The following is a 23,399-nucleotide window of genomic DNA, read 5'->3' as shown; positions in this document are numbered from 1 at the left end:
ACGTTTTCTTCTCTGTATTGCCATACTACCTGGCACATACCTCTATTATTGGATTTGATGTATGATATTATACTTTTTATAACTGCATCAATATCTTCACGACTGTGCTGTATTAACCTTTTGGTGAGAGACCACCTTATTTGAGAATCTGATAAAAACTATAAACTCCACTTCCCCAGAGGAAAAACACTTGAGAAGACTTGTTAAATCTCACATATAATTTAAGAGAATTTAAAATCTCTTTAAAGTCCATCTGTGGGCCCCAGATTAAAAGACCTTATACAGAAGATGAGTCCTTCAAGGGCAGAAAGGACCACATTGTTTCCATCTTTTTAGTATGCCTAGTAAGGAGTGTTAAAGATTATCACAATAATACTGCTTAACAAACCAGCCCAAAACTTAGCTGCTTAAAATAGTAACCATTCATTTAGCTCAAAATTCTATGAGCTGGTAATCTGGCCTGGGCTCAGTTGGGTGGCTCTTCTACCCTTGGCTGGACTGCCACGTGCATCTGCTGTTAGCCACATGCAGATTAGGCAACTCTGTTAAGGATTTTTTTGGGGGAGTGGTAGGGGTGGGACTGGGTTTCACTCTTGTTGCCCAGGCTGGAGTGCAATGGTACGATCTCAGCTCACTGCAGCCTCCGCCTCCTGGGTTCAAGCGATTCTTCTGCCTCAGCCTCCCAAGTAGCTGGGATTACAGGCATGTACCACCATGCCTAGCTAATTTTTGTATTTTTAGTAGAGATGGGGTTTCTCCATGTTGGTCAGGCTGGTCTTGAACTCCTGACCTCAAGTGATCCACCTGCCTCGGCCTCCCAAAGTGCTGGGATTACAGGTGTGAGCCACCATGCCAGGCCTGGGACATTCATTAGTGATCATCTAGAACACCTCTGCTCTCTAGCATGTGGTCTCTTACCCATCCTAGTCTTAGTCTGTGGGTTAGTGAGTTTTCCAAGGCATATGGTGGAAGTAGGCCTAGAGTGGAACTGACACACTATCACCTCTGCCATGTTTTATTGGCCAAAAATAAAAGTGCCAAAGTTAGTCTATATTCAAGAGATGGGAATATATACTTCACTTTCTAATAAGAGGAACTGCAAAGCCACATTGCAAAGAGCATGTAGATACAGAAAACAGGGCCATTTTTGCAATCGATCTACCATAGAAGCAGGTAGTATACTAGCTGTTGAATACAATTTTTTGGAAGTGAACCCCAAATTACAGAGAAAACTCAGATAAAATGAAAGAAGAAAGGAAAGGCATTCTAAATAATGGGAATGACATAGCTATTTTGTGATAAATTTTTTTTCCTTCTGCAGTGGTTTTACGTGAAAGGAGGGATCAGATGATAAAAAGCTTAATACAGTGTTTATGTATGTGATTGTTTGTTTACTTAAATATGTCCCATCACATTCCAAAACAGATTCAAGAAAACTTATTGATGAAAGCATAAGTACTTTAAGTATTCTAAGGGAAAATCTATGTGTACAGTGTTATTTTACTATCAAAATATTATTCTTGACTGTAGGTATATACTTAGAATTATCTCCTGGCTGGCATTAAGGACAATAGAGCTACATAATATTCCTATGAATAAAATGAATTGATCTCATTACTCTAAGGAAGAACTATACCTACATAATTTCAATGGCTGAGAATTAGTCTTGTGGCTTCTTGCTTCTACCATAAAGAAAAGCCTTTCTCATATATAACCTTGGTCTTCCATATTGCAGTTTTAGACCATTTGCTTTTTAAACCAAAGTTTGTAGATTCCTCCCTAACTGGTTTCCGAGACATTTTAGACCAATAGTCTCTATATTTTATATCCATATTAATAAACATTTTTATGTGTGAACAAAATTAATTTATTTGTGAGTTATATGCATATGCTATGTACCAATATATTATGCACTTTATAAGACATATGTAAGATAGAAAATAACATAGGCTTAAAATAGATGAAAGAAAGAATACTTTAAAAATTATTTTACTTATTTTGCTTTTGATACCTAGCTCTTTTTTCTCTTATTAGTGAGAGTTGTATGATTTAATATGGTTTAATATGTTTTTAAAATCCTAGCATAAAACTCAAATTTAATGAATCCACAATCAGAGAATTTTTGAATTTTGACTGCCTTATCTTAAAAAGATCACTTATGACTATTTGTAGATCTGAATGGAATCTACAAATGGAAGGAACGAAGGAATGGAAGGAACCCATCATTGACAAGGCTTACTAAATCATGATGATCATTTTTCTAGTCTATACTTCAATTATGCAGAAACTTCTGTTGAAATTTGGATAAAATTTTTTATCTTCCCTGATGTTAACCACTTGCTCTTACAAACTAATTGGGGGTTGCTTGTTACTGTTTCACCAATTGAATTCTAAGCCATTAAAACTCTTTGATAAATTATTAAATAGCTTAAATGTTCCATTTCTAAGTGTCAGTGTTCAGTTATGAAAATATTTATAGGGCTGCATTTGTATAATTATCGACAACAACACACACAGTGATGGAAATGCTTTAAATATGTTTTCAAAATGTTATCAGCATAGCTTGAATTTCTTTCAAAGAACAGTTATTTTAAATTCATTGTGAAAATATCATCTTTACCTTGAAAGTAGATAGCGTGTGTGTCCCTTGTTTTTTAAATATCAGCAAACTCTGCGTGATAGAAAATATTTTCAACATTGCTCCATATCTCAATATCAAACTGTAGAGTCCTCTACATTAAAACAATTAATTATAGTAAAATACTCATAATGCACATTTACCATTTTAGCAATTTTTAAATGTATAGTTCATTAATGTTAAGTACATTCACATTGTTGGATAACCAATCTCCAGAATTATATGGATCTTGCAAAACTGATACTCTATACCTATTAAACAACTCCTCCATCCCTCCTTCTCCCTAGTCTCTGATAACTACCCTTTCATTTTCTGTCTCTATGCATTTCACTATTATAGGTACTCATATAAGTGGTATTATACAGTACTTATCTTTTTGTTATTGGCTTATTTCATTTAGCATAATGTCCTTAAGGCTCATCCATATTATGGCATGTGTCAAAATTTCCTTCTTTTTAAAGGCTGAACTCTATTTCATTGTATGTATATCTGTATCACATTTTGCTTATCTGTTCATCTGTTGATGGACACTGGGTTGCTTCCACCTTTTGGCTTTTGTGACTGATGGTGCTATGAACATGGGTGTACAAATATCTCTTCAGGACACAGCTTTCAATTCTTTTGGGTATATACCCAGAAGTAGAATTTATGCATCATATAGTAATTCAATTTTTAATTTTTTGAAGAATTACCATATTGTTTCCCATAACAACTATACCATTTTATATTCCCACCAATAGTGCACAAGAACATACTATCTCCAGATCCTTGCCAATACTTGCTATTTTCTGTTTTGTTTTTTGATAATAGTCATCCTAATGGGTATAAGGTATTTGACTTCCCTTTATTTGAAGGTTCTAGTTTTTCTAAAATTGAACTTATGAGTGACATTTTGTAGCATTTTGTTACAAAAGCTTGCCTATGAATGGTGAAGCAAAAAGATTTCATTTATGCTGCCTCAGTAAACTTATTCCAAAAACCTTTTAAAACATTTCATCGAAGTAGTTGCTCCATCATTGATACACTTACACAATTTTCTCTTAAAATATTGTTTTTGCAAGATTGAGTATTGCTACTGTAATTAAAACTGCATCAGGATAAGGAGCAGGTGCTCTATAAATATTAGTTGAGTGATTTTTGAGAAGATACATTCTTTAGTACATATCTTTTTGTGGTATATGCACAGGTATATGCGTGCACACACACATGCACACAAATAGTTATATATTTAACTATTGAAAGAGGATCTAGAAAATACCATAAGCTGAGATACATTAGAAACCTGTACTTTCATTCTTCTGTAAATCAACCTCCCAACACTTCAAAACATATTTTAATTATTTCTTAAAACTCCAGCTGTTTTTTTTTTTTTTTTTTTTTTTTTGAGACGGAGTCTCACTCTGTTGCCCAGGCTGGAGTACAGTGGCGCCATCTTGGCTCACTGCAAGTTCTGCCTCCCAGGTTCACGCCATTCTTCTGCCTCAGCCTCCTGAGTAGCTGTGATTACAGGCGCCTGCCACCACGCCTGGCTAATTTTTTGTATTTTTAGTAGAGACGGAGTTTCACTGTGTTAGCCAGGATGGTCTCAATATCCTGACCTCGTGATCCACCCGCCTCGGCCTCCCAAAGTGCTGGGATTACAGGCGTGAGCCACCGCACCCGGCCAGCTTTTTTTTTATATTAACAAAGGAATACAGTTTTGTTGCCAGATTTTTTTTTTTTTTTTTCTGCGACAGAGTCTCGCTCCATTGCCCAGGCTGGAGTGCAGTGGTGCAATCTCAGCTCACTGCAACCTCTGCCTCCCAGGTTCAAGTGATTCTTGTGCCTCAGCCACCTGAGTAGCTGGGATTATAGGTGTGTGCCACCATGTCCAGCTAATTTTTAGTAGAGGCGGGGTTTGCTACGTTTCACAGGCTGGTCTCAAACTCCTGGCATCAAGTGATCTGCTCGCCTTGGCCTCCCAAAGTGCTGGGATTACAGGCGTGAGCCACCGTGCCCAGCCTATTGCCAGATTGTTTTACATATGTTATTTTGCCATTTTAAATTATGGAGTGAAGAAAAAATGAGAACCCAATGGTATGTGGCTTTTTGTACTTTATTATTTAATGAGAAATCTCAAAGGAGACCTCTAAACATCTCTCATCAAGTTTAGTAAAATTTTTCAGAATAGATTAAGTATAACACGACTTTAAACTGCACATAAAATTACAGAAGCTTTTCTCCATGTTTATTTTATGGCTACTTAAATTTTTTGCTAATTTTGGTATGTTCACATTCTTATTAGCTATGTTTCAGGTATATAAGGTTCATTATTATAAAAGTGGATATAAATCTGTCTTTCAAATAAACTTAAAATTTTTAAAAATATTTGGTTTGACTTCTTTCCAGAAGTAATTTAATAGTCTTTTTTAAAAAAAACCTCACATTATTGTTGACAAAGAGTTTAAAATATGAGGCTTTAGCTCTGCTCTTTTCTTGTGGTTGGCTTGTGTTCGTATTATTAATATTATCTTCAATTTTTAACTTTGTAGTAGGAATATTTTTCAGCTACCTGTTCATTTTATGAGGTTAAATTTTATTAAAATGGTTAAATCCGTGTAAGGGGAACATGTCGATTGCAATACATTGCAATCCACTGAATGGATGAGCACACCTATGGTACAAACTGCTGACTGTTTGCCATAATTTGTTTCTTCTTCTTGAGCACATAATCAGGCTACATTTCCTGGCTTCCCTTGTGGTTAGTTGTGGCTCTGAGACTAAGTCATGGCCAATGGAGGATGAGCTTCGATAATATGTACCACTTTCAGTCTGGTCCCATAAAAAGCCTCCTAGAAGTGATTCTCCAAGGTTCTTCCTTCTTCCTGCAGGAAGCGATGCAGATGGCTATGCTAACCATAAGCCGAAGTTGGCAGAGCCTCATCTAAGTGATGGCATGGCTTGAGCTGTCCTGCTGATCTCATCACCAGAATGGCACCCTAAGCAAGAACTAACTTCCTATTGTGTTGAGCCATTACCTGCTTGGTCTATGTGTTACTGCAGCCCAGCCTACCTGAACTGATGCTACCCCTATCATACCCTCAGCACTGTTGAGCCCTCAACCTTCTTTCAGGAAGACTCACAGTCCACAGGTGGTGGGTGAGGTGACTGTCTGTATCTGCACCAAATGAGGACAACTGGTGTCATCCAGATTTTAACTCTTAGTGAGGCTTTCTTTCCTTCTTAGTGTTTAGCTTAAAAGTCAATAGAAATAGAAGTTCTAGTAATTTTTTCCTAGACCCTGTATTTATTACACTTCCCTTAGCAAACTATTGCTTTAAGAAACTTGATTCTATGCGTTTTACATTTCTTCACTGGGCCAACTTTGTAACTGCTATAAAATGACAGTGTAAGTAGGAGTTTGGCATTGGTAAGGTTGCATTTTTCTGTAAGAAGGAAAAAAAGAGATCTGATTCTCATTCCATTGTCCTGGCAACAGAAATAAAAACTGCATGAAATATGTAACTTTAATGTATTTTTCATTGCTCATGTGCCCTTCTATGGGATTTCCTGACTGGCTTTCTTTATTCCATAGGGTCCTCCACTGTTAATTTGACATATGCAAAGCGTTTCTCTGTTGCTACCATTTTATTTCTTTTCTAAAGAATGAGTGATGGGAAATAGAGCTCCACCTGAGCTCCAGTTCCATTTGGTGTGAGACTGGGCAACGTGATTCAGCCCAGATCTGACTCTTTCTCATTGGGGTTAGTTTTTGCTTGTGAAAGAATGTTGCTTAAGTTAGCCCTATTCCTGCCTTCCCACCCATGGAATAAATCACCAGTGCAGAAGAGAGTGGCAGTCCAGTTGGTACACTGCCACTAAATAGCTTCATCCTATTTTCCTGGCCCCTTCCCCACCTGCCCATCTTCATCTTATACAAATGGATATTAAGCAAATCTATGAGCATCCAAAGCAGACGGCACTTTTAAAATGAGCAGGCCCGGCTGAATCTCTACCCTCTCGCTGACAGAATTAAAACTGATGAGAAAGTGAAACATTACTTCAAATGTTTGCTTAAGGATGGGGAAGTTGGGCCCAACCCCTCCATATTGCCAAATGTTACATGGAGCATCGTAAAATCAAATTCTCACATCTTGTTGTCCTCCCATTAGATCACATTAAATTCTGGCAATGAGGCCAGCCCGCCTTGGTGGTTTTCTGATTTGTGGTTTGCTCTTGGCTTTCCTTGTAGGCTTTAAAAATGATTTTATTTTGCGAACAAGTCAGTGATAGTCAGACTCTAGAGTAAACTTGCTTGAGCCAACATTTGCAGTAATAACATTTCACATTATCAAGAGTTTCCTGAAGGACTGCGAAGAATGAAAACAAAGAAGAGCTTTTCTGGTAGTGGTTGTTTTTCTTCAGATGCTGGTAACCTCCCGCGTAGAAAGGCTATGAATTTAGGCTTTGAAGAGCTCCTCACAAGCATCTACAGTTCTTTGCCTTTAAGGTGAAACTAGAGAACTGGAACAGATTTGGGTTTTCTTGTTTTCTGGCTTGCTGGATATGTAACTGATTCTCCCTTTTCCTTTTCTTGGGTGGTTTTTCTGATTATCTTCTTCGATCTTTCATGGCGTAGGAGCTGGAGGGTGGTGGGCTTGGCAGAGGTTGCCCTGGGTCAAGGAAGGGAAAGTTCAGTTTAGGTAAGTCCAGCTAAGTATTCCAAATGAGGACTTTCTCAATGCTCCTCATAGTGTTTTTCTCCAAAAAGTATTTATGCTGCCTGTATAAAGAAAATGAAAAGTGATCTTTAGAATAAAGCATACAACTGTTTTTGCAGTACTTTGATGCTGATGGGGATGATGAAAATGGTGATTATGTTATAATGATTCATTAATGAAAAATAATAAGTAAATGAGCTTATGATATTAAAAATGAATGTCAGATAGGTACACATTACCTTGAAGTGTTTTAAGATCAAAGTCTCTTTTTTATTTTTATTTTTTTAATTGTGGTAAACTATGCACAAAAGTCATCATTTTAACTTTTTTTTTGAGATGGAGTTTCACTCTTGTCACCCAGGCTGGAGTGCAATGGCATGGTCTCTGCTCACTGCAACCTCGGCTCACTGCAACCTCTGCCTCCCGGGTTCAAGTGATTCTCCCGCCTCAGCCTCCCAAGTAGCTGGGATTACAAGTGTGCACCACCAAGTTCAGCTAAGTTTTTTGTTATTATTAGTAGAGACGGGGTTTCACCATGTTGGCCAGGCTGGTCTCGAACTCCAGACCTCAGGTGATCCACTCACCTCAGCCTCCAGGCGTGAGCCACCTCAGCCAGCCCATTTTAACCATTTTTAAGTGTACAGTTCAATGGTATTCAGCACACTCACATTGTTGTGCAACCATCACCACCACCCATCTCCAGAACTTTTTTTGTTCTCGCAAAACTGAAACTCCATACTCATTCAATAAGTCCTCATTTCCACCTGCCGCCAGTCCCTAGTAACTACCATTTTACTTTTGGTGTCTATGAATTTGAGCACTCTAAATACCTCATGTAAGTGGAATCGTATGGCATTTGTCCTTTTGTGACTGGCTTATTTCACTTAACATAATGTCTTCAAGGTTCACCCATGTTGTACTATGTGTCAGAATTTTTTTAAAGGCTGAATAATATTGCATTGTATGTTTGTACTACATTTTATTTGTTCATCCGTGAATAGACTTGGGTTCGCAGACTCACTTTTATCAGAGAACATCAGTAGGATTTGAATGGCAAGGACTGATGTTCTGAAGAGTAGAACTTGAATAATTATGCAAATTCCCTCAGTTTGAAATTCTTATAAGCCAAGCCAGACTAATAAAATTATATTGATCAATTTGCCGACATGTATTTACTGAATATCATGTCCTTTTCTATTTTTATTTTTAGTTTTGTAGAGATGGCGTTTTGCCATGTTGCCTGGGCTGATTGTGAACTTCCAGGCTCAAGCCATCTGCCTGCCTTGGCCTCCTAGGATTACAGGTACGAGCCATTGCACCTGGCCACCTTTTTATCTCTTTAATAATATAGTCTTTTTTAATTACAAGATATATCATTGCAAAAAACTAGACAATATAGAAAAGCATGAAGATGAATATAAAGGGAACTTGAAAAATTGTAGCCGTGTTAATACTGTGAATATTTTGGGGATATGTTGTACCAAAAATGGTGTTGATCTAAATATAAGCACTGTAGATATAGATGGTGACTTTTTAAAACTTATATAGAACTGGGAACATATTCACATGCTTGCAAACTGCTTTTGTTAATTAGCAATATATTTGGCACATATATAAATATAGTTTTATATTGGTTGCTTTTAAACATTTTAAATTGTGGAAGCTTTTCTTCATATGAACTTTCAGAATGTTAATTTATAAAAATTGGAACTTTTCTAGTTAAAGTGGACAAGGGAAATCTAGAGCTCACCAGCTCAGGACCAACAGTTAATTGCAATAGTTTTTGAGGCACCCCTCAGAGACCCCACAATTCTGTTATGGGTTCTGTAAAAAGATTTTGAAGTCCTACTGCCCCAGTTCCTTTGAAAGTGACCAAATGCTTATGGGGTATTTATACAGTTAAGATGAGGTTGCCAGGGTGGACCCTAATCCAACATGATTGGTGTCCCTACAAAAAAGAGAAATCTGGACACAGACACAGGTACATGCATAGGAAGTCTGCCATGTGAAGATAAAGGCAGATATCAGAGTGGTGCATCCACAAGCCAAGGATCCCCAGAGATTGCCAGCAAACACAAGAAGGAGGAGAGAAGCATGAAAGAAATTCTCCCCCACAGCCCTCAGATGGAACCAACCCTGCTGACACCTTGATCTAAGAGTTCTAGCCAACAACTGTAAGACAATAGATTTCTGTTTTTCTAAGCCACCTAGATTTTGGTACTTTGTTATGGCAGCCCTAGAGAAATGAATATAGACTTCCAAAAACATGATTTGAAACCACTACTTTATGTCAATATTGTAAAAGTCTGCAGGTATTCCCCTGTATGGAAGTATATAATGTACTTAATCAGTCCTTATTAATGTACATGAATAGTCAGAATGTTCCAGTATTTTAAAGTATGATGCTGTGAACACCCTTTTAGGTAAATTTTTACATCTGTCCTGTTGTTTTCTTAAAATAAGTTGCCAGAGGAGGAATCATTGGATTAGATAATAAGGATATTTGAAATTTTGATATTACTGCCAACACACTCTCCAAAAAGCCTGTACTAAGTTATTCTCTTAGCTATCAGGTCTAAGACTACACATGTTTCTCTGCATCCTTACTGGATACTGTCAGTGTTTTTTAAAATCTGAATTTAGTTTTAATTTTTACTAAAGGAATATATGAAAGTATTTTAAGTTAGTAAATTAGTTTTACATGACATAGAAACTGGCAGTCCTCGCTGCATCCTTCTCCACCTCTGTCATTCCTCAGTGGCAACCACTTTCAATTCTCATAGCTATTTCTTCTGTTTTTTATACTTATATTTCTAAATATCATGCTTATACTACTACTTTTAAATTTTTTCAATTTTAAGCATTATTCATTGACTTACTATTATGGAAGATTAGAAAGTAGCTCTCTAATATATGCCCTCCCCCATATTCCCAAATGATTTTTATCACAATTTTGGTTAAATCAGTATTCAGTTTACACATTATATATTATTATGGCTGTATTTTTTATTTTATTTTTTATTTTAGATGGAGTCTCACTCTTGTCACCCATACTGGAGTGCAGTGGCGTGATCTCAGCTAGCTGTAACCTCTGCCTTCCGGGTTCAAGTGATTCTCCTGCCCCAGCCTCCTGAGTAGCTGGGATTACAGGCACCCACCACCATGTGGGGGTAATTTTTATATTTTTAGTAGAGACGGGGTTTCACCATGCTGGCCAGTCTGGTCTCGAACTCCTGACTTTAAGTGATCCACCTGCCTCGGCCTCCCAAAGTGCTGGGATTACAGTCATGAGCCATTGTGCCCAGCCCAATGATTATAAATAGTATTTTCAACTGAGTCATATTGAATACTGTATTTATTTTTCTTAAGTCTGCCTGTGAAGGGTTAATCATTAATTCATTTTTTCTTTGCTTAGTTTTTGTAAATGTATTACTAATTTGTATGCAAACTCTCTGCCTGAAGTCTACGTATTGTCGCAATGAATTTTAACACTGTCCTATCAGTTTAGTTTTTTTTGAATTATCCTTCCAGTAATCATTCAACCTCCTGTACCTTACTTTGTAGATCTGCTGCACATTTATCACTCTGGATTTTCCTTCACAGTAATCCTGGGGATTTCCTTTGCCTCTCTTCTGTGTTGTATCTCCTGCTTCCTGGATCCCATATCTTTCTGTTTCTTGATTTACTACCTTGCTTTGTTGGAGTTTGTTCCCACTGAGGGAGTAACAGAACCTTCCTCTTGTTTTAAACTTCAATGGGAGTAGTCTTTGTGATTCATCAGAATTATCATATAGGTTTCTGGTGGTAGCTTCTGTCAGTTTGCTGAATAAAATCTTTTCTTATCAAGAGTGATCATTAAGTTTTAGCAAGTACTTTTTCATGTGTATTTAGATAATAATGTCATTTTTCTTTTTTAAGCTCTTGGTGTAGTGAATTACACTAAATGACAGACTAATGTTAACCTGTCCTAGCATTTCTGTGAAAAAGACTGCCAGTTCATGCTATAATTCTCTTAATGCACTACTGAATTAAAATGTCCAATATTTGGCTCTCTGTTTGTCTGTTATTGGTGTATTGGAATGCTTGTGAGTTTTGTACATTGATTTTGTATCCTGAGACTTTGCTGAAGTTGCTTTTCAGCTTAAGGAGGTTTTGGGCTGAGATGATGGGATTTTCTAAATATACAATCATGTCATCTGCAAACAGTGACAATTTGACTTCCTCTCTTCCTATTTGAATACGCTTTATTTCTTTCGCTTGCCTGACTGCCCTGGCCAGAATGTCCAATACTATGTTGAATAGGAGTGGTGAGAGAGGGCATCCTTGTCTTGTGCCGATTTTCAAAGGAAATGCTTCCAGTTTTTGCCCATTCAGTATGATATTGGCTATGGGTTTGTCATAAATAGCTCTTATTATTTTGAGATACGTTCCATCAATACCGAGTTTATTGAGAGTTTTTAGCATGAAGGGGTGTTGAATTTTATTGAAGGCCTTTTCTGCATCTGTTGAGATAATCATGTGGTTTTTGTCATTGGTTCTGTTTATGTGATAGTTTATGTTCTAGAAAGAGAATAAAATACCTAGGGATACAACTGACAAGGGATGTGTAGGACCTCTTCAAGGAGAGCTACAAACCACTTCTCAAGGAAATAAGAGAGGACACAAACAAATGGAAAAACATTTCATGTTCATGGATAGGAAGAATCAATATCATGAAAATGGCTATACTGCCAAAAGTAATTTATATATTCAATGCCATCCCCATCAAGCTACCATTGACTTTCTTCTCTATTGGGGGAAATTCACCCCCAATATTTCATGTAAGTTCTTTTCAATTTTCCCTAAGTGTCGACCAGTCTGAGAAATAAAGGTACAGAGTACAAAAGAGAGAAATTTTAAAGCTGGGTGTCTGGGGAAGATATCACATGTCGGCAGGTTCCGTGATGTCCCCTGAGCTGTAAAACCAGCAAGTTTTTATTAGTGATTTTCAAAAGGAGAGGGAGTGTACGAATAGGGTGTGGGTCACAGAGATCACATGCTTCACAAGGTAATAAAATATCACAAGGCAAATGGAGGCAGGGTGATATCACAGGACCGGGGCGAAATTAAAATTGCTAATGAAGTTTCGGGCATGCATTGTCATTGATGACATCTTATCAGGAGACAGGGTTTGAGAGCAGACAACCGGTCTGACCAAAATTTATTAGGCGGGAATTTCCTCGTCCTAGTAAGCCTGGGAGTGCTACGGGAGACCGGGGCTTATTTCATCCCTTATCTATGACCGTAAAAGATGGCCGTCCCCAAAGCAGCCATTTCAGAGGCCTCCCCTTAGGGATGCATTCTCTTTCTCAGGGATGTTCCTTGCTGAGAAAAAGAATTCAGCAATATTTCTCCTATTTGCTTTTGAAAGAAGAGAAATATGGCTCTGTTCTGCCCAGCTTACAGACAGCCAGAGTTTAAGGTTATCTCCCTTGTTCCCTGAACATTGCTGTTATCCTGTTCTTTTTTCAAGGTTCCCAGATTTCATATTGTTCAAACAATTTGTGCAGTTAACGTAATTATCACAGGGTCCTGAGGCAACATTCATCCTCAGCTTACGAAGATGACAGGATTAAGAGATTAAAGTAAAGACAGGCATAGGAAATCACAAGGGTATTGATTGGGGAAGTGATAAGTGTCCATGAAATCTTCACAATTTATGTTCAGAGACTGCAGTAAAGACAGGTGTAAGAAATTATAAAACTATTAATTTGGGGAACTAATAAATGTCCATGAAATCTTCACAATTTATGTTCTTCTGCCATGGCTTCAGCTGGTCCCTCTGTTTGGGGTACTTGACTTCCCGCAGCACTTCTCAGAATTAGAAAAAGCTACTTTAAATTTCATATGGAACCAAAAAAGAGCCCGTATGGTCAAGACAATCCTAAGCAAAAAGAACAGAGCTGGAGGCATCATGCTACCTGACTTCCAACTATACTACAAGGCTACAGTAACAAAAACAGCTTGGTACTGGTACCAAATCAGATACATAGACCAATGGAACAGAACAGAGGCCTCAGAAATAATGCCACACATCTACAACCATCTGATCTTTGACAAACCTGACACAAACAAGCAATGGGGAAAGGATTCCCTATTTAATAAATGGTGTTGGGAAAACTGACTAACCATATGCAGAAAACTGAAACTGGACCCCTTCTATGTGTAAACATTATACAAAAATTAACTCAAGATGGATTAAAGACTTAAACATAAGACCTAAAACAATAAAAACCCCAAAACCATAAAAACCCTAGAAGAAAACCTAGGCAATACCCTTCAGGACATAGGCATGGGCAAAAACTTCTTGACTGAAACACCAAAAGCAATGGCAATAAAAGCCAAAATTGACAAATGGGATCTAATTAAACTGAAGAGCTTCTGCACAGCAAAAGAAACTATCCTCAGATTGAACAGGTACCCTACAGAATGGGAGAAAATTTTTGCAATCTGTCCATCTGACAATGGTCTAATATCCAGAATCTACAAGGAACTTAAACAAATTTACAAGAAAAGAAAAACAACCCCATCAAAAAGTGGGCAAAGGATATGTACAGACACTTCTCAAAAGATGACATTTATGCAGCCAACAAATATATGAAAAAAAGCTCATCATCACTGGTCATTAGAGAAATGCAAATCGAAACCACAATGAGATATCATCTCATGCTAATTAGAATGGTGTTCATTAAAAAGTCAGGAAACAACAGATGCTGGAGAGGATGTGGAGAAACAGGAATGCTTTTACACTGTTGGTGGAAATGTAAATTAGTTCAACCCATTGTGGAAGACAGTGTGGCGATTCCTCAAGGATCTAGAATCAGAAATATCATTTGACCCAGCAATCCCATTACTGGGTATATACCCAAAGGATTATAAATCGTTCTACTATAAAGACACATGCACATGTATGTTTATTGCAGCATTATTCACAATAGCAAAAACTTGGAACCAACCTAAATGCCCATCACGTTAGACTGGATAAAGAAAATGTGGCACATATACACCATGGAATACTATGCAGCCATAAAAAAGGTTGAGTTAATGTCTTTTGCAGGAACATGCATGGAGCTGGAAATCATCATTCTCAGCAAACTAAAACAGGAACAGAAAACCAAACACCAGATGTTTTCACTCATAAGTGGGAGTTGAACAATGAGAATATATGCAGACAGGGAGGTGAATATCACACACCGGTGCCTGTTGGGGGTTGGGAGGCTAGGGGAGGGATAGCATTAGGAGAAATACCTAACATAGATGATGGGTTGATGGGTGCGGCAAACCACCATGGCACGTGTATACCTAGTAACAAATCTGCACCTTCTGCACATGTATCCCAAAACTTAAAGTATAATATAAAAAATTCCAATATTTTTGGGGAGATTTTTGCCTCCATTTGTCTTTGGATTTTTTGATTTTTTTTGTGGGTTTCTTTCTTTCTATTTTTATCTGGTTATGGTTCAGTGTGATGTTAAATTTGTAGAATGAGCTGAAAACATTCCATTTTTTTCTATGTTCTGTAACAGTGTAAATAATACAGGAATTATCTGTTCTTTGTAGGTTTAATACAATGTGCCCATAAGATTGTCTGGGCATTGTGCCCTTTCCAGAGTTTTGATTTCTTCTAAATTTCTTTTCTAGTTATTGGGTTTTTCAGAGTGTCAGCTCCTTTTTGAGTCAAGTTTGCTTACTCAGTTTTTTCTACTACATTATCTATTTCAACTAATTTTCAGATTTGTTTGGTGTAAACTTGTATTTGAGTTCTTATGATTAAACATTTTTCCCACATCACTTTTCCATTTTATTTATTTATGTATTTATTTATTTATTTTTATCTTTTATTTTAGGTTCAGGGGTATATGTGCAGGTTTGTTATGTTGGTAAATTGGGTGTCATAGGGGTTTGGCATACGGATTATTTTGTCACCTAGGTAAAAAGCATAGTACCAATAGGTAGTTTTTGGATCCTCACCTTCCTCCCTCCCTCCACCCTAAAGAAGGCCCCAGTGTCTGTTATTCCCTTCTTTGTGTCCATGTGTACTCAATGTTTAGCTCCCACTTATAAATGAGAACATGTGGTATTTGCTTTTCTGTTCATACATTAGTTTGCTTAGGATAATACCCTCCAGTTTCATCCATGTTGCTGCATACGAGATGATTTCATTCTTTTTTACGGCTGCATATATTCCATGGTGTGTATGTGCTACATTTTCTTTATCCGATTTATCGCTGATGGGCATTTAGGTTGATCCAATGTCTTTGTTACTGTGAATAATGCTATGATGAACATACATGTGCATGTATCTTTAAGGTAGAATAATTTATATTTCATTTGGTATATACAAAATAATGGGATTGCTTGGCAGAATGGTAACTCTGTTTTAAGTTCTTTGAGAAATTGCCAAACTGCTTTCCACAGTGGCTGAACTAATTCACATTCCCATCAGCAGTGTTTAAGGGTTCCCTTTTCTCCGTAACCTTACCAACATCTGTTGTTTTTGACTTTTCAGTGATAGCCATTCTGACTGGTGGGAGACGGCATCTCATCGTGGTTTTGATTTGCATTTCTGTAATAATTAGCAATGTTGAGCATTTTTTCACATGCTTGTTGGCTCCATGTGTGTCTTCTTTTGAAAAGCGTCTGTTTATGTCCTTTGCTCAATTTTTAATGGTGGTGTTTTTTTGCTTGTTAATTTATTTAAGTTCCTTATAGATTCTGGATATTAGACCTTTGTCAGATGCATAGTTTGCAAATATTTTCTTCAATTCTATAGGTTGTCTGTTTATACTGTTGATAGTTTCTTTTGCTGTGCAACAGTTCTTTAGTTTAATTAGATACCACTTGTCAATTTTTGTTTTTGTTGCAATTGCTTTTGGCATTTCTGTCATGAAATCTCTGACATGTCCTATGTCCAAATGGTATTTCCTAGGTTATCTTCTAGGATTTTTATAGTTTTGGGTTTTACATTCAAATCTTTAATCCATCTTGAGTTGGTTTTTATATATGGTGTAAGGAATAGGTCCAGTTTCAATCTTCTGCATATGGCTAGCCAGTTATCCCAGTAGCATTTACTGAATAGGGTGTCCTTTCCCCATTGCTTGTTTTTGTCAGGTTTGTCAAAGATCAGATAGTTGTAAGTGTACTCCCATTATTTCTGGATTCTCTAACTTGTTCCATTTGTCTATGTGTCTGTTTTTGTACAAGTACCATGCTGTTTTAGCTACTATAGCCTTGTAGTGCAGTTTAAAGTCAGGTGGTGTGATGTCTCCAGCTGTGTTCTTTTTGTTTAGGATTGCTTTGGCTATTTGGGCTCTTTTTTGAATATTAGGACTCTTACATCCGTATTTTATGTCTCCAGTTTTCTACTCACATATCTTTGTACTGTGTTACTACTGTGTTTTGGGATAATTTTTTTATCTCAATTTTCAAGCTAAGTTATTTGATATTTATGTTTTTCCATTCTTCTATTTAATCTATATATTGAATTATTTAAATCGAGTTATATTTTAAACTTCTAATTATTTCTAAAATAATTTTACCTTTTTCAATACCATAACTGTTCTATTTTATGGATATAATATTCTCACATCTCTCTCTCTCTCTCTGTGTGTTTGTGTGCATTTATGTGTTTTCTGCTGTTTCCTTGATGTAGCAGATATTCATTAGTATCATTTTCTGCATCTTCCTTGGTGAGAGAAAGTTCATATTGCTGAGTCATGCATCACTTCCATCTCGGCTATCATGCCAGTAAGTTTCTATGCTTATTGACCAAGCCCTAGGGTAGCCAGTGAAAAAGGCTAAATGAAATCCACAGAACAGGTTTTCTTCTTCTCACTAGGTAGGATTCTCCTCAATGGAGAAGCCAGCCCTGTGGTGAGAATTCAGTGGAACACAAATGTTCTCCTACTCTGCCATTCTGAGGAGTCCAGCAATAGGCCTTTTCTCCAGACTTTCTCATAACTAATTCTCTAATCTTTTTTCTTTCCCATCCAAGACTGTCTGGCCAAACCATTAGCTCTTTCCCATGGACTGTAGATTCAAACCCTTCTTTCTCTCCTTTCAGGCAAAGTGTAGAGCCAGATGCAGTATTTAACTTTGCTCATTGGGTGCACTTGGTTTCTCAAGTTGCCTGCTTGGCTCTCTTCCAAGCGGTACTTTCCTTCTTCTCTCTCTTTCCCTTCCTTTCCTTACTCTTCTAAAGCTTTTTAATAAACGTTCACTCCTGCTTTGAAGCTTGCCTCAGTCTCTAATTCTGCCTTATGCCACTCAGTCGAATTCTGTCTTCTGAGGAGGCAAGAATTGAAATTGCTACAGACCGGTAGATAGGCCACTGGTAACTTGGTGTAAGTCGGATCTCTTCCACCGCTAACTTATTTGGTGCCATGACTTGGATACTTTCCTATTGGAAAGCCGCTGCTGGACCTTCCACCTTGAGGGCAAGTCTGCTTCCTTGTTTTCACTTTGCATGCCACGTGACTTCTTAAACATACATTTCCTGTTATTCACGCACCGTGGTTCTCTGTGTTTGTGTGGCAGCAAAGGTGTGGGCTCCCGTGCGGATATTCCCTGAGGTTTATATTTGTTTCTACCAGCTTGAGTGACCTTTAGTCCTTCCTCTGCTTGTTCTTTCAACTAAAATTGGCTCTTACGAAAAAAAAAGGAAAAAAATGCATAAAATTTTGCTCATTAAACATATTACTTTTTCTGATTGTCCTTGTATTGGGCTACTTACAATTGGGGCTTTAATATGCAGCAGTTCAATTTTGGCTGGTGCCAGCTACAAACCGGGCTGACATTTTTTTCTTCTTCTTCAATTAACTAGTTATAGGGAACTCCTCATAAGGCCATGTGTATTAGTTTGTGGAGAGGTTGCAATGTAACAAGAGTATTTGGTAAATACGTATTTCCTAAGAGGGAAATAGCTTGCTCTGATAATTTCGGGATTTTCCTATCAACATTTGCTGGGGTGCATGTATAGTATCTGCATCTGTAACAATTTTAAAATCATTAGATATACTGGGTCATAAAGCCAGAGTTTCTTGAACTGCAGCCTAGACTGGCTGCAGAGCCTTCTCTTATTCTGGGCCCTACTCAAAACTGGCAGCTTTAACATGTACTCAGTTTGGTAGATGATTGCATTAATGGCCCCACTTAATGGCTGCCATGTATCTATACACTTTGACTTGTAACTTTATAGTCCCTTTCTATCTGTTGTTGGGCTTAGCAATGAGACTTGCATTGGTCAATGGGATAACAGATAACTTGACTGAAGGAGAAGCTGCAAAAGGTGCTGGGTGTTTGTTTCTTTTTCCAAATCCTGTGCAGTATTAGGTTGCTGGAAGATATGACACCATGTGTAAAAGAGCTGAGTTTTCCCAGCTGAGACTATCCCAAAATAGTAAGTCCCCAGTTGACTGATATAAAAATAATAAATGACTTTCATTTGAAGCCACTAAATTTTGAAGTGGTTTGTTTTATAGCATTATTAAGGTGATAGATAACTGATACAATTGGTAGATGGATAAGAGGAGCACACTCAGATGCCATATTCATACACATTGCCTTCTGAATGGAAAGAGACTACCAAATACTGCCTTTTTCATAGTTGTAGGGTGTTCAAGGCACAGTGTCTTATCTTTTAACTTTGGAGATTTCCCAGCATAATCTCAGAAAACTGGACTCCTGGAATGCTCTCTGAAATGTCTTCCAAATTTTCAATCTTGTTAGCTGACACTGCTGCACACCACTGGCTCACATCTCCTTTTTGCCTTCCAAACTCTATAGGAGTACATCTCATTGTCAGATTCTAAATCATATATAAAACCTAAGCTGCAAAAGAGTCTTGCACATGTAATATTTAGCTTTCTAGAGCTCGACATATGGGACCAGAATATAGAATAGAAAGGGCCATGAATAGATACCAAATACCAAATATGAATGGACAATATTTATCCATTCATAACTTGCAACTTGAGAAAACTCTGCTAGACTGAATCCACCTTTCCAGCCTTAACATTCACTTTTCTTTATGTGTCCTTTTCCTTGGCCAAACAGAATCATTCTTCTCTGTATGCATATCACACTAAGCAGTTTTCTTTTTTCAGCTATGCCTGTTTAAATCCTGTTGATCTGTCAGGGTTATCTCAAAAAATTATTGGCTCTAGTTAGCTTTCATGGATACTGTATTAGTCTGTTCTCACAGTGCTATAAAGACATATTTGAGATTGGGTAATTTGTAAAGAGAAGATGTTTAATCAGCTAAAGATTCTGCAGGGTGTGCAGGCTTCTGCTTCTAGGGAAGCCTCAGAGCTTACAATTACGGCAGAAGGCAAAGGGGAAGCAGGTACATCTTCACATGGCTGGCAGGAGAGAGAACAAAGCAGAAGGTGCTACACACTTTCAAACAATCAGATCTCCTGGGAACTCTATCACAAGACAGCACTAGGAGGATTGTGCTAAACCATTAGAAACCACTCCCATGATTCAATCACCTCCCACCAGGCCCATCCTCCAACACTGGGGATTACAATTCAATATGAGATTTGGGTGGGAACACAGAGCCAAACCATATCAGATACCTCCAGAAAGAGAGGCTTTTTCTCTCCTTTAAAATTCTTTCATGATTTGCACTTCTTTCACGATACTTCTCTTATTTCACCTGGCATTACTGTAATATTTGTACATCTCTAATCACCTTCTTCTATTTTAGAAAGACCTTGGGAATAGGGATAAATTTCTTAATTACCTTTATATCCTGTGTCATGCTAACAACATGTTTTGGACAATGTGTATTCTCTATAAATATTAGTTGATACCAATTGAAATATATTCACAGACAATGGTAGGTGTTGTGCTAAATATTGAGATGAATATGGATGGTACTCACTCTCAAGGAGCTTACAGACTGCTCAAAGTGTACAATATTTCAGCTTTGTACCTTCAAAGAGGACAAAGTTTATAACACTTTAAATGGGACCACAGTTAGTGAGTTGGGTTCTCTCACAACCTACTGGGACAAGATTTGGCAGAAGTGTAGGGAGAAGTAAGGAAACTTATTCTCGTAAAGCTTATTTTTAATTAATAAAGGTTTTGCTACAAGAAGTACTTCACCCATAAGAAAGAACTAATAAAATATTCACAAAGCTGCTTTATTTCCCAGCCAGTCCTAGCTTAAGCACAGTGAAAAAGAAGCTTTTTGGCTACATTACTTATCATAGAATATACCTTGTCTTCTTAGTTCCTGCAGAACATGCAGCTTCCTGGTTCATGTTATTCTCACATTCCATGATATGGTAACTTGTGACATCCCTTCCTGACTTCTCTTTCACCTTCTAAGAGAGGAGGCTACTGATTAATTTTCACTCCAGGTGGGCTATCTTTAATTGAGTTAGCTGTTGACATTCATGGGATTTTTTCCTTTGCCATGTTCTATTAATAGGAGAAAATGGGTGGAGAAGAACCTTATGTGCCATATTCTATTCAGATACTGGTTATGCTTTAGGAAATGGAAGAAGCCAAGAAGGAAAGGAAGAGGTGTAGTCTGTGGTCTCTGAACCCACCAGACTGTGGATATATAAATTTCTCTACTCTGTAGGCCTGAGTGAGACTGATGTTTTGCAGGCCCACAGAGGATGATCTTCTCTATATGAAAACATAGATGTCAAGTGTTGTATTCAGCTGTGAGAGATGACTGCCCTCTGTTGTTTCAGAATTAAGAAAATGGAGACTCAAAATGCTTGGCGCCAATGGAAAAATCAACAAATATAGCTGTCACTGAGGAAAGCAGTGCAGCAAGATTTTGTTTTACCCTTTGCCAACCTCAACTCACCAATGTGCAGGCTACATATGTTTAGAATTAGCAAGTAATGTTTTATCCTTCATTTCCCCATTCCCATCCCCCACTCTTTCAGTTGCTTATCCAAAATGGAACTAAGCTTACAGGCTTCTTGAAAGTCACCCACCTCTCAATACAGGTGCAATTGAAACAGCTCCCTCCTAACTTAGCTCTTCCCTGACCACCTTGCTCTCTGACTCTCATTAGGTCTGGAGTGATTTTATTTTCATAGTTCTCTGGAGGGCTAATGAGCTTTTAAGAAACACCTGCAGCAACTCCAGATTCTACACAGCGACTTAAGTTTTCAGAGAATGTTTTAAAGAGTACTTTGTTGGGGGGCAAATTCCTTGCCCAGATAAATGGAATTGCAGCCATGAGAGCAACTTAATCCAACATCCACATTCACTCTTTTTTTTTTCACTGATATGCCCAAACTCTAATGCCTTCATTTCCCCTTCATTTGCAATAGCAAAGCCTCCTTTACCAGAAAAATAAATGTGCAGTTGGCAAGAGCTGAATAGAGGTCTGCTTAAATGATTTTTAATTTATGTTAAAATGCTAAGAGCAGTTTTCCAGGTCCCCACTGAACACCTCACAAAATGAAGTTTTTCAAAGCCTACCTTTAAAAAAGGAACTAAAAGATTTAAAAACATTCCCTTTAATTTTAGCTGCCCCAATTGTATCTTTTATTCCTGCCCTACTGGGATCAAGCAGCTGGTTATGAGTTTACACTCACTTCGTCTTAGTGCTCTGGTCTGAAAGTTAGAGACCTGTCTTCTATTCCTGCCTCCAAACAAAAAGTTGTATAAGTTTGAGCTTATCATTTACTCTCTATACTTCCTTCTCTCGTAGAATGGACAGTAACTTGAATGTAAAGTATATAAAAAATCAAAACCACTTATAAGAAAATACTTAGATTTTCTGGATGCTTTTACATTTGTAACATGTGTTATTTCTTTTGATTGGCATCTACTTGGAAAGAAACCACAAAGCAGTTGACAATTCAGTCTTGTCAACTCTTTTTTTTTTCCATTTTTTATTTTAAATTCAGGGGGTACATGAGCAGGTTTGTTACCTGAGTATATTGCATGATGCTGAGGTGTGGGTACGATTGATCCTGTCATGCAGGTGCTGAGCATAGTACCCAATACTTAGTCTTTCAACTCTTTCCCCCTTCCCCCTCCCCATTCTAGTAGTCCCCAGTTTTTATTGTTGCCATCTTTATGTCCATCAGTACCCAATGTTTAGCTCCCACTTGTAAATGAACATGCAGTGTGTGACTTTCTGTTCCTGTGTTAATTCACTTAGGATAATGGACTCCAGCTGCATCCACATTGCTACAAAGGACATGATTTTTTTCTTTGTTATGGCTGTGTAGTATTCTATTGTGTATACGCACTAGATTTTAAAAATCCAATCCACTGCTGATGGCCACCTAGGTTGATTCCATGTCTTTGCTATTGTGAATAGTGCTGTGATGAACATGCAAGTGTATGTGCTTTTTGGTAGAAAGATTTGTTTTCTTTTGGGTATATATCCAGTAATGGAATTGCTGTGTCAAGTGGTCGTTCTGTTTTAAATTTTTTTGAAAAATCTCCAGATTACCTTCCAAAGTGGCTGAACTAATTTACATTCCTACCAATGCCATTAAAAATGGCATTCTGCTCTCAGTTATGAGTCTAGGAAAATGTCTGCAGCTTTTCCTGGTATCTTTCCCCTTACAGTGTCTCCTAGACTCTCCCCAAGTTAGCTCCAGGGCCTGGGGGAAACAAAGTGTTCTCACTTGGCCGGGGTTGCTCAGATCCCCAGTGGAAAGGTGAGTCACGGAGGGAGGCTCTCTGCCTCTCTTACATACTGGGGATTCACTCATTTTTATCAGCCTGATACTGTCATGGAGGCTCTTTGCCAGTGTTCTCCTCTCCGGGATCTGGGGTGTCCTTCATAATTCTGGTGGATTCTTGTTTTTCTTCTTGAATTAAAGCTCACAAAGTTGATCTTTATGTACTATCTTGCTATTTTCAAGTAGCCTAGGTGTGCTAAAAGCCTCTAATCTACCATCTTGGAAAAAACAAACAAACTGTCAACTCTTGAGACTCTTGATTATTGATTATTATGATCTAATTTTTAAACCAGGTTAACTTTTGTCTGCCACTTAGTATGAATCAACGTTAACATTTCAACAATTGTT

The 23,399-nt window shown here is 37.7% G+C and overlaps 1 protein-coding gene across 3 annotated transcripts in view; it reads left to right on the top strand.

Annotated features, from left to right (window-relative positions):
- The window catches only part of ANAPC10 (anaphase promoting complex subunit 10), a 458,050-nt gene that overhangs the window by 222,465 nt on the left and 212,186 nt on the right, over positions 1 to 23,399 (top strand). For all 3 annotated transcript variants that reach the window (XR_008625236.2, XR_010112041.1, XR_008625237.2), the window contains exon 5: positions 8,549 to 8,641. The gene's annotated coding sequence lies outside the window, so the exon portion shown is untranslated. The remainder of the gene's footprint in view (positions 1 to 8,548; positions 8,642 to 23,399) is intronic.

Source organism: Pan paniscus, chromosome 3, assembly GCF_029289425.2.
Source record: "Pan paniscus chromosome 3, NHGRI_mPanPan1-v2.0_pri, whole genome shotgun sequence".
NCBI classification, from domain to species: Eukaryota; Metazoa; Chordata; class Mammalia; order Primates; family Hominidae; genus Pan; species Pan paniscus.
This window is presented reverse-complemented; position numbering and strand designations above follow the sequence as displayed.